Source organism: Protopterus annectens, chromosome 14.part0 (genome assembly GCF_019279795.1).
Source record: "Protopterus annectens isolate FY-2018-M chromosome 14.part0, PAN1.0, whole genome shotgun sequence".
NCBI classification, from domain to species: Eukaryota; Metazoa; Chordata; order Ceratodontiformes; family Protopteridae; genus Protopterus; species Protopterus annectens.
Window position 1 is genome coordinate 740,862,947 of NC_056748.1, and position 12,240 is coordinate 740,875,186.

The 12,240-nt window shown below is 38.9% G+C and overlaps 1 protein-coding gene across 1 annotated transcript in view; it reads right to left on the reverse strand.

Annotated features, from left to right (window-relative positions):
- SEC31B (SEC31 homolog B, COPII coat complex component) overlaps window positions 1–12,240 on the reverse strand; it is a 1,631,704-nt gene that overhangs the window by 134,218 nt on the left and 1,485,246 nt on the right. The window lies entirely within an intron of this gene.

Sequence of the window (12,240 nt, forward strand, 5' to 3'; positions counted from 1 at the left end):
TAGGATTATAAGTGTATGTGTGTGTATTGATGTTTTTTAGGTGTGCTTGTGTTGTGTGTATGTGTTTCGGAATAGCGAATTTTTTCCTTGGGAAAAATTCGCTGTTCTGAATGTTCTATATATATTATGTGGTTTAGATATTGTAAGTTTGATGAAATAGTGTTTCTCTATTTTCATCTTTTGATAACGTGATATAAACGTGAAAAAAGTGTATACTTCTGCAACTTTGATTTTCAGAATTTTGAACTGTCAGGCTTATGTTAAAGTTTGTTCTGACAAACTATAAAGGTATGAGAAAAGTTTTATCTGCAGTTTCTTCTCATGAGGAAAAATGTGGTTTAAATAACTTAAGTTTCTGCTACTGCACAGATTATTAGCCATTGTTTGCAGTCCGTCCATAACTCTGTTTGTACGTCTTCCAGGGCTATGACCACTGGTACTGTTTTGAGGAGGTTTGCATGGCCGTGTTCCCAGAACTTTCCAGACGATCTACAAATGAGATTTTAAATTCTCCTTTGGATAGAGATTTACTGTGTGGGGCCTCCTCTGTAGCAGAGGTGATCAAAAAGTGTGATGAAAGGGGCATGCATATCCAGGGAATCTCTAAGATTTTCCAGCACTCCTTTTCCAAATTGTCCAATGGATTTTCTATCTCCTCATTCCATTTTGCAAAAAAACAAAATAAACAGTCTCAACAAAATTCATGTAAACAGACGTGTAAGAAGAAATGGCAACAGGGTTCCAAAACAAGTCTTGCAACTCTCAAAACCAAGGATGATTTAACAAGTCTGAATGACTATTCAAGAGACCTTGTGAATCCCCTCCAACCCTTGCCACCTTTTGTCTTCAAACAACTCTGAATATACATTTTTCTCTTTAGTAGTAGATTGCTTAAGAGAAATTACTTCTGAAAAATCATTCATCAGGGTTACAGATGGCAGTGGGGAAAGGTTTTTATTCAAGGATGCTTATAGTACCAAAGAAAATGCTTGGAGACTAGTTCTGGGTCTTTCTTTCCTAAACCTGTTTGTGATAGTGCCCAAGTTCAAAATAATGTCATTTCACAATCTGCTACCTCTTCTTCCTCTTTCAGTTTTCTGGTAGCACTAGACTTAAAAGATGGTCATCACCACACCCCTATTCATCCAGACTTGAGAAGTTTCTTAAGGTTTGGTGAGTCTGGATCACATTATCAGTTCTCTGCCTTACCCTTTGCATTATTCACTGCACCAAGAGTGCTCACAAAGTGTCTATCTCCAGTTATAGCTCATTGCAGGCTACAGGGTATACATATTTTCAGTATTTAGATGACTCTATTATCTTTGTAGAGTCTTCTATAAAGTGTCAGGAATTTCTCTTGGGTGAGAGATGTCTTACACAAGCAGGGATTCCAAGAGAACATTCAAAAGTCTTTCTTGAATCCTTCACACGATTGTGTTCCTGGGACGTCAACTAGACACCTCAGTTCAAAGAGCTTTTCTTTCACAAGCAAAAAAAATAGATCTTTATTTAGATCTATTTCTAATGTGTTCCACTCAGACTTTGGTCACTGCAAGGGAATACCTTAGGAGTTGGGGTCTCATGCCATCTATGACTCTCATAACACCTCTGGCAAGATTCTACATGAGAAAGATAGAGTGGTATCTGAAACTGCTTTAGTCCCAGCATCAAAAAAAAATTTTTGTGGGGACAACAGATATCCTTAAATCAAGGCCTCCCCTTCTCCCTCCCTGCTCCAAAGCAGTCACCACAGACACTTCAGACTTGGCTTGTGGAGCAGTTTCAGGAGGGATAAAAGTGCAAGGGGTGTGGGACACCAAAGACAGATATAAGCACACAGATATTAAAGAGACACATGCCCGGATCAAGGCACTCAACTCTCTGAACCATCTTTGGTCCCCAGGAGCTCTTCAAGTGGTTACAGACAATATCACAGTCATGTGGTACATCAATAAAGCAAGTGGAAACTAGGTCATACCCTCTTTGCAGACTAGCCATGTTAGCTTAGGGTATAGCTTTGCAGCACACTCTCACTCTACAGGCATCCTACATTGAGGCAGAGCAAACTGTGTGGCAGACAAGCTGAGCAGGACTAGGGCAGACCCTCATGAATGGAAACTAGATCAGGGAGTCTTCTGAGATTTGCTCCATCTGTGGGGAGCTCTCAAGCAGACCTCTTTGCCTCCTCTCTGAACAAACTGGCAAGATTCTATTCCAGGACTCTATGCAAGAAGGCCTGGAGGATAAATGTCTTTTCTTTTCCTGAATGTACCTCTATGTGTTTCCACGCTTTCCACCAATATATACAGGGTAATTTTGAAGATTCAGAGGAATTCCCCCAAGATCATTGTGGTGACTCCCATCTGGCTGAGGTAATCGTGGTTCTCCCTTTTTTTTTTGGAAATAGCTAAGGGCAATTCCTCTCAGACTGGGTGTACTCCTACAAGAAAAGGGGTGTTCGATACATCTTGACATCAATCACCTTCAAATGACTGCCTGGGTGATTGGATCTTAATTTCTTATACTCACCTGTTTACTGAGGATGTGCAGCAGGGACTAATGAAGGCAAAAAAACCTGCAAGTAGAAAATCATATATTAGCAAATGTAAAAGGTTTTCCAGTTAGTGTCCACAACATAACCAGCACCCATTAAGGGCTAGCTGCCCTTTAGTTTTACATGTGTGTGAATTACTACTCTATGGCCTTTCTTATTCTTCTATCAAGGTCCATTTACTGGCCTTCCTCTTTCAGTGCATTCTCATATAAAAATGTTTTTGAAAGGGGTTTTACATTAGAGACCTCCAAAAGAACTGGTGGCTCATTCTTGGGATCTTAATTTTGTGTTAGAGTGACAAACACTTGTTCCATCTGAACCAGTTCATCAGGTTGACTTGAGGTTCTTAACATGGAAAAGTGTTTTACTGTTAGCTTTGACCTCTGTAAGAAGAGCATTGGAGTGGCAAGCTTTTGGGGTGAGCCAACCTCATCTCATTTTCCATAGGAACAGGGTTTCTTTGAGAACTAATTCTTCTTTTATGCCTAAAGTGGTATTTGAGTTTACTTTAAGTTAAACTACCTATCTCTCATTTGTCTTTCCTGAACCTAAAAATGAAGGAGAAAGGATAATCTGCACCTTGGATGTCCCCAGACAACCCGGGTACTATCTTCACAGAAGTAAATATTTCAAATCTTTGGCTCAGTCGCTTATTTCTTGTGAAGGTAATGGGAACAGACAATCTCTGCCAAAACAGTCCATTTCCAAATGGTTGCCTAAGGCTATTACGTTTTGTTACACTCAACCATAACAAAACTATTCCAGACAGGGTCAAGGCCCACTCTACCAGGATCCTGGATTCATCTATAGCTTTTCTGGAACGGGTTGGAGTCTAGAAGTATTCTAGAAGATGCTACTTGTTCCTCTGTACATACCTTTACAAAGCACTACAGGCTTGATTCCGTCTCTACACCCAGATCAAGCTTTGAAAGTGCCATTCTCCAGGGACTCCGCGACTCTGTTCCTCCACCTCCCAAATGTAGTTAGCTAAGATAATCTTCCCATACAGCTAAGGACACTGTAGTAGTGATCAATATGATGAACATAGTACAACTGTGTAAGATGAACTTACCACAGCAGATGTTTCAACTATCATTGCTGTAGTAGCTGCTCCTTCCCTCTATCCCCCTTGTTTTTGGTGTTTTTTTTATGCCAGGGTATAGACATTTTATTTTTTGTTGTTCTTAGCATTGTCCTTTCAGGGCTTAGCCTTTCTCTCTCTGCTGGCAAGAAAGCTCTGAAGGGCTTCGTGCCCAAACTTGTCTTTTAGTCAGCTCATCAGCTCGAGCTGCCTGACAGTTTGGGCACATGCTAGGTGCCCTGAAGCTCTAGAAGCTGACTGGCTGTTATATTTTTGGCATGATATAACCCGATAGAGCTAAAGCTACTGCAGCAATTATCACTGAAACATCTACTGTTATGATAGGTTCAACTTACACAACTGTATTTTTTGATAATGTCCGTCACTATCTTCAGAAGACTATCTCATTTCTAATCTGCCCTGCCCCTGACTAATAGACTCTGGATCCAAACCCAAGTGGCTCTGCTGCAATGTCCTTTCACCTTGATTCCTAGATACACAGAATGTCCAGTCTGCTCTTTACCATTATGTCATCCACTTCCAAAAGCTGCTTCCTGCCTGTGAACCTGCATTCAGTGCAAATATCCTCACTTCATGTTTGGAAGATTGATTGGTTTTACAACCAGCATTCTTCTAAAGAGCTATGCCAGGTACGCTAGGCTGGGTAACTGGATACCGGAGAGGCTGTAGCTTACTGACGAAGGGCTGTTGGGCTTTATGGCAAGCACACACTGGCTAATAAAGGCACACTATTAACACGGGTCTCTGATATAGGTCAGGGTACGCTGGGTCCTCAAACCTGGCAAAAACAACTACTTTTAGCCCACATGAGCAAATCACATAGTCAATTTTTACCCCATCGGTTGGCTAGCCCTGACATGGCATGATCCATCATCCCCTATCTATAGGATACTGCACACCAATAGGCACTACCTAGGGTTCAATTCTACAAGAGTCTGAAGCAGAAACACACAGCAAGTTTCTAGGAGGTGGAAGGCATCTCACAGTGAAATGGGGAGAATATGCAATCTCCACAGAGGTACTTATTGGCAGTCAGATTTGGACCCTGTACCTTGCGCTTGGAAGGCAAAGACCTTAACCAGTATGCCAACTATCAGTCCTCTTCTTCTTCTTTTAATTACTAAATGCAGACAATTTGAACTTTTTACTTATTCCATTATCAACATTATATTGCATGGTCTCACTTAATTTACTTTTTTCTTGTACCGTGTGTGATGCCCGTATCCTGGCCCAGCAATCCTCACCACTAACACCAGAGAGGGCGTCTCATATAAGAGGAAAGGATAACAAATACACACAGCAAATTACAACTTCCCTTAAGTGCACACAGAGATCACAGTCAGTCTGGGGCTGGTTGCTCCCTTGCTCCCCAGGTCCCCAATAAAACTCCCCACTGGCACAGCTATAGGGTCCAGATCTCAGCCTAGATGGCAAGCTAACCTCTAGTACCCTCTCTGTCCAACCAGTGCTTTGTGTCCCTGCCCATGTAGCTGACACACACACACACACACACACACACACACACACACACACACATACAAACACACACACTTTATTTATACAACTTCACAGACACTCCTGGGAAAGGCTGACACAGATTCTCCAGCTGTGCCCCTATACCCAGATTGTGCAGTAGTAATTACTGCCACCACCAGTTAATAATTATCAGCTACCCAAAGGCCCTTAAAAGGGAGTCCAATTATTACTGTGCAATATTATTATCCAATTTGTACTATAGCCCAGGGCTAAAGCTATGGGAGTGGCTTAGACAGTAAAATCTATAAATATGCAATGTACGCTAGCTTAACTTATCTCTACATAAACCAGCCACGGTTTAAAAGGGTTTAAAAATATTTAATAAATACTAGAAACACAAGACAATACTACTACACCACAGTGCTATTCAAGAGCTCAGATATTACACACAAACTTAAAATAATTCAGTAGTACAGTTCTGACATAACAGAAAAACACTTAGTCTAACTTTCTTCTAATTTCCTAGCTATTACTACAAGAAAACATACTTCTGAAATAACTTACTTAAGTCAACAGGCAGTGTGCTGATAAGTTGGATATCCAAGATCAAAATGCATAATAATTTCTGGTTCTCAGTGTTTAAATTGAAACTGCAGTTCTGATAAACATTACATCATCTTTTCACCCTTCCTGGAGTTCCCAGGCTACACATTAACTGCCTTTACATTCTTTTACACTTAGAGCAATAAAGGACATTCCACATATAAATTCTGGTCATTAACTTTAGCTTTAAAACAATAGACAGGATGCTTACTCCAGACTCGACTCCAAATTCTAACATCAAAAGAATAGACAAAGTAATTTCAATTTCAAAGAACATTTGAAATGCTTGGCTTAGTTTTCCTTACAGCAGATGGCAATATTGCCACAATCTTGAAGTTCACATTTTATAGTGTTTTCTTTCATTCATTTAAGAAACAAGCATGTATTTTATATTTATATTTACAAATGTCAGAATTATGCATCAAATTCTATCTGGCTAGGCTGGCAGCCTTCACCCATCTCTACCAGTCTTCACACCATGTCTCACTACTATTGCCAACTAGCCCAGATTGTGTCCGCAATAGGTCTGCTGGCTAGTGCACTTACCCAGTTAACAAATGTATAAAAAAAAAATAGGTAGCATTCTTTACTACTAAGTTACATGTTAACTGAATTGGACATGCTCAGATTACTATCCAGAGCAATAATCAACAGGTGATGCAAGATTTCTCTGCATAATAAGAGAACCGAAGTCAAGGGATATCCAACGTAGGTTTATAGCCCCCCCTAAGATCCTTTTACACAGAGGAGGCTTTACTGTCCAAAACAGTGAGGAACATAAAAAGTGAAATGAAGTGAAGCAGAGCATCAGCCATTGGTAATCTAATCAACAAGCAACAGATTTCAGTACCTAACTACATCAGATGCAATGAATTTTATCATGTTTCTGGAGAAGCAATATCATTGCACCACATTGTTTTTGTTTGACTTCTTTCACTGAATCTAGCTAGGCATGTGGTCACTGATCAAGTACACGGAGACATCAGACAGAATCATGCAGTTTGCTGAGGGTAAATGAAAGGATCCAAGCTAGAATACTTTCAAATTGATGCAGCAGTGAGTGCTATTAAACAGGTGACACTATACTGCTGGAGAGTTGGATAACTGTACTTGAACTTCCGATCAACAGTGAAGTCACCAGTAATGATAAATATAACATTAACTTCCATTCTCACACTGTTGGTGATCCAGGGGGAAGGTTCCTCAGCTACAAACTCATCTTCTCCTAGGAGTGAGACATACATACACACACATATATATATATATATATATATATATAAGCAAAAGATAAAAAGTTGAAGTACTTCACCCACGGCACATGTCATGAGACAGCAAAGTAATAAAAATTGCCATTTATTTTATATCTTAAAAACCAACAACAAAAAAAAAAAACAGTTAAGCTCTTTCGGACAGACAAGAAATGTCCTCCTTCAGATCCCTAACCACTGTGGTTCAAAACAGAATATAAGGTGAAAACAGCCAATCAACATCAAATTGTCAGACAACACCCTACACAAGGGGGTGGAGATTCATAGCCATTCATTTATTGTTCTTAAGATGGTGCCCCTTCAGCACTGGTCTTAATGGCAAGCATGAATTTAAGCCAGGAGGTATGTCTGTTTATAGCAGTCCAATCCATTTAATTTCATCCTTCTCAGTGTATGAAATTAAATCCTCTCCTCTCATATTTTCTTTAATTACATCCAAAATAGAAAATTAAAATGTGTGACCATCATTCATCATAATATGTTTATAGAAAGGATTTTTCTCATCTTTGAGTTTAATGTCACTTACGTGTTTCGAAATACTTTCCTTAAATTGACGGTTTGTTTTTCCTACATAATATGATGTACATAATTGGCAGCAGGCTATATAAACTAAGTTATTGGTTCTGCAGTCCGCATATGTGCCTAAATAATAGTTTCTTCCAGTTTTAGGGTCATGGAAATGGGAATTCTTTGAAATGAGTTTACAACAGGTGCAATTTATGCAAGGAAAAGTACCCTTTCTTATAGCCATAGTCATAGTATTTGAATGGTGACGATGGCATAGCAATTGTTTGATTTTTTTTTCTGTTTTAAAAGTGAAGGAAGGAGTGTCCCCCACTATTTCCTTTATGGAATTATCACTGGTACATAGATAAATACTTACAGAAGCTTTTAAAAGATACTCGGACTGTATTGCAGACATACCTCCTGACTTAAATTCATGCTTGCCATTAAATCCGGTGCTGAAGGGGTGCCATCTTAAGAACAGTAAATGAATGGCTATGAATCTCTGCCCCTAGTGTAAGGTGTTGTCAGGCAATTTGATGTTAATTGGCTGTTTTCACCTTATATTCTGTTTTGAACCACAGTGGGTTATGGATCTGAAGAAGGACATTTCTTGTCTGTCCGAAAGCGTTTATCCATTTTATTTTGTTGTATTTTTTAAGATATAAAATAAATAGCAATTTTTATTACTTAGCTGCCTCATGACATGTGCCGTGGGTGAAGTACTGCAACATTTTATCTTTTGCTTTTACAGACTCGTGCAGTTACTTCTGTTTGTGCTTAGATTGTATTGCTTAATGCTTGCTTCCTTACTTATTCATTCTGAATGAACCAACACACATGGCTGAAGGAAGAACCGTACAGAACACTGAATTGCAATATAGACCTGAAGGGAGTCGGAGAAATCAAGATGTATGCTCAAAGAGAAGCTTCAGGATGTCTAGCATCAACCCATTGTTCTCAGTACGGATGGATGAAGATATGCCTGATGCTAATGACTCTGACTCTGCTAATTTAGCTGAATTCTTTACACAACAACGAGCCCTACAAAATGCATTATTTAAATTAAAAAAGACACAGTGGCATTGCATCCACTTGGAGGCATGCCTGCATCATAAAGTAATATCGAGGGGCTTACGGATTTTGGTGATGCTGAATGTTGGGACCTCAAATCCAGATTTATTAAGTAAATGGCAGATGCTAAACATAGAAACCAGCTTTAATTATTTGCGTATGTTGATTGAGCATTACACCACTGTTGAAAGGGATGTGATCCTTCAGGTGGAAAAACTACAAAGTGTTACTGAGACGAATTTTGTTGACAATATTACTGCCATGAAAATGGATGAGCTCTATTTAAACATGTCGACACTTAATCCGTTAGAACAGAGCAAAATCAAAAAATTAAGAAGAGATTTAACTGACTTTAGAAAAGGGAATAATTTCACCTGGCTTAAAGAGAATTTTAGCAAAAAGCCGATTGCCAATCAACCAATGGAGAAAAAAGGAGTGTATTCCAGAGGTGAGGCTAAATCTGACAATTGTGTTGCCATGGCAACTGTGAATGAAGTGATTGTTGAAGTGCATACTCCACCCATGGATCAATCTAACGATGCCACAGTTCTTGTTGAGAACTCACTAGGGGCTAAACTCAAAGATAACTCCAACATTCATCCATTTTTTTCAACACTCCCTTTACCCATGAGAACTACCATAACACATCGGGCAAGCTCGAGGAGCCAGGAGAGGAAGAGAAAAAAACTTTCTGTGGAAAACTAGATGATGACACCTCAAATCTAGTAATGAATTTAAGTACTTGTAAATTTAATAAAGCACATTTAGCATTGTTAAATAAAGGCATAACCTTCATCCTAGCAGTACCCCCACGAATAAATGATGTTTTAACTAACTTGAGAATGGTTGGAAGGAATGTGATGCTGAAAATGTATATTTGGTAATATTAATGTTTGTGATGCCAATAATCCAGGGAAACAGAGTACAATTATTCCTCAGAACAGTCCTTTAATTGATACTTTTATCAAAGTTTGCCAGCAAGAAGTGGTAGAAGCTTTAAATAAAAAAACACAAGTGCTTCCATAACTTAACACAGGATGAGTTCTTAGAACTTAAGGAACTACAGGATAATCCAAATATTGTTATATCAGCTGCCGACAAAGGAGGAGCTATAGTAGTCATGGACTATACTCACTATCATGCCAAAATGAGCTGCATGTTAGAAGATGACATAACCTATAAACTCCTCGCCAGAATGGAGATGAATGGCATAATAAATAACGTTAAAGCAATGCTCATGCAGCTATATATAAATAGGAAAAGTACTGAACAGCTATATGACTATTTAACCATCACACATCCATGAATTCCAGTGATCAAGTGTCTGCCAAAGATCCACAAGGATAGTAATGATCCACCTTTATGACCAATAGTAACCAGTAAAGGATGGTTAATGGAACCACTATCTTTGTACATAGAAAAATATTTACAACAGCTCTTAAAAGATACTCGAACTGTACTGAAGGACTCTGAGCACTTTTTAAGGACATTATATACATGTACTCGTTCGTTCACAGAATTTACCTCAGTATTATTAGTAACACTGGACGTTATCAACTTATTCACTGTAATTCCCAATGATGCTGGCTTGAAAGCAGTAAGAAGAATGTTGGTGAATAATGAGGAAATGCTCCCAATGAACAAGGATACTTTATGTACACTACTAGAACAGGTTCTAGAAAACAACATTTGCATATAGAACAAGATATATTGGCAGAAATGTGGGGTTGCAATGAGCACCCCCTATGCCAATAGCTATGCAAACACAGTTATGCTTGACTGGGAAATGTGTTGTATATTGAATGAGAATTCCTTTCATGACAACATTCTCTATTATGGGAGATTTGTTGATGACCTATGTATTTTATGGCATGGGAGAGAGGAAGAACTGGTTGATTTTGTTACTTATATACGAGGCACCACTGAGTCTCTGAAATTTACAATGGATTTTTCTAAGAAAACAATACATTTTTTGGACATAAATATATCTTTGCATCCTCAGCATGCTATATCAACCCCATATACATCAGAAGCAGATTATAAAAAATAACATTTTGGAATGAACAAATATGCATCCCAAACATGTCCACAAAAATGTTATCAAGGGACAGATGTTGAGGTATTTGAGGTTAAACACTAGGGATGTGGATTACAAAAGAGAAAGTGAATGTCTGGCCAGTGAACTCAGACAACGTGGATATAGAGAACCTGAAATTCAGAGGGCCATAGAAGAGGTGAACACTACTGGCAAGCCATATTATTCTGAAAATGACTTGTTTTTGAACACTGATAATAAAGGAATGAATCATAACACCAGAATGAGAGTTCTAGTAACTTATACTAATGATAACATATGTGGCATAATAAAATCTAACTGGAAAATTCTAACCAGTGATAATTCCATAAAGGAAATAGTGGAGGAACACTCCTTCCTTTACTTTTAAAACAGAAAAAAATTCAAACACTACTGCTACGGCTATAAGAAAGGGTACTTTTCCTTGCATGAACTGCACCTCTTGTAAAAACATTTTGAAGAATTCCCATTTCCATGACCCTAAAACTAGAAGAAACTATTAATTAGGCACACATGTGGACTGCAGAACCAAGAAAGTACAGTTGTGTACACTTACCATAAATGTAGATGTTCGAGTGTATTCACTGTTGCAGTCATCACATTTGGGTTGATTCCCAAAGCTGAGGAAAAGGCTGCAGGCAGTCAATGAAACTAGGGGCTGGCTAGGATACCCTGAAGACTGCAGAGGCAAACCCTGCCCTGGATTTGGAGATGAGAGGCAGGTGGTAATGCTTGGTAAAAGTGTGAACAGATGTCCAGGTGGCAGCCTTCAGGATGTCCCTTGTGGGGACTCCTCTGAGGAAAGCTGCAGAAGTGGAGGGCTGCTCTGGTGGAGTGTGTCCTGACCCCCTTGGGGTCATTGAACCACAATAGGTTATGGATCTGACAGAGGACATTTCTTGTCTGTCCGAAAGTGCTTATCCATTTTATTTTGTTGGTTTTTAACATAGAAAATAAATGGCAACTTTTATTACTTTGCTGTCTCGACATGTGCCGTGGGTGAAATACTGCAACTTTTTATCTTTTGGTTTTACAGACTTGTGCATTTACTTCCTTTTGTGCTTGGATCATATTGCTTGCTTCTTTACGTATGTATATGTATATATATATATATGCAAGCCACTAACAGTAACTTGACATTACTAAATTTCATTTGTATCAGGAGGGACTCTCTGCTGGGAGTATGGATTCTGGAGTTTTTACACAAAACATGTTAAGATTTGTCAGGCAGAGGACAGCAACCTTCTAATGTCTTTATACTGTCATTCCTAAAACACTGTAACCAGGAGGTGAGGCTCTTGAATCACTAATGTTATGCTTTAACATGTTTTGGAGGCGGGCATGACAGGGTGATACAAGATGAGCTAGCTCTAGCTGTGTATACATAGTAGTAGTTTGCTTATGATGCTTCTGGCATTGATTCAAGCTATCTTTAATCCATTATCCTTTGCCTACCCACACTTCTGTGGGTCTGTGACAATATGTTAAAACTAAGACTGGGATTAAGGCGTGCATCATCCAACAATAGAATGTTATTTTGCCATGGGGCACATCATGCAAAGTAAAATGATTTTGCTTTCCAGAG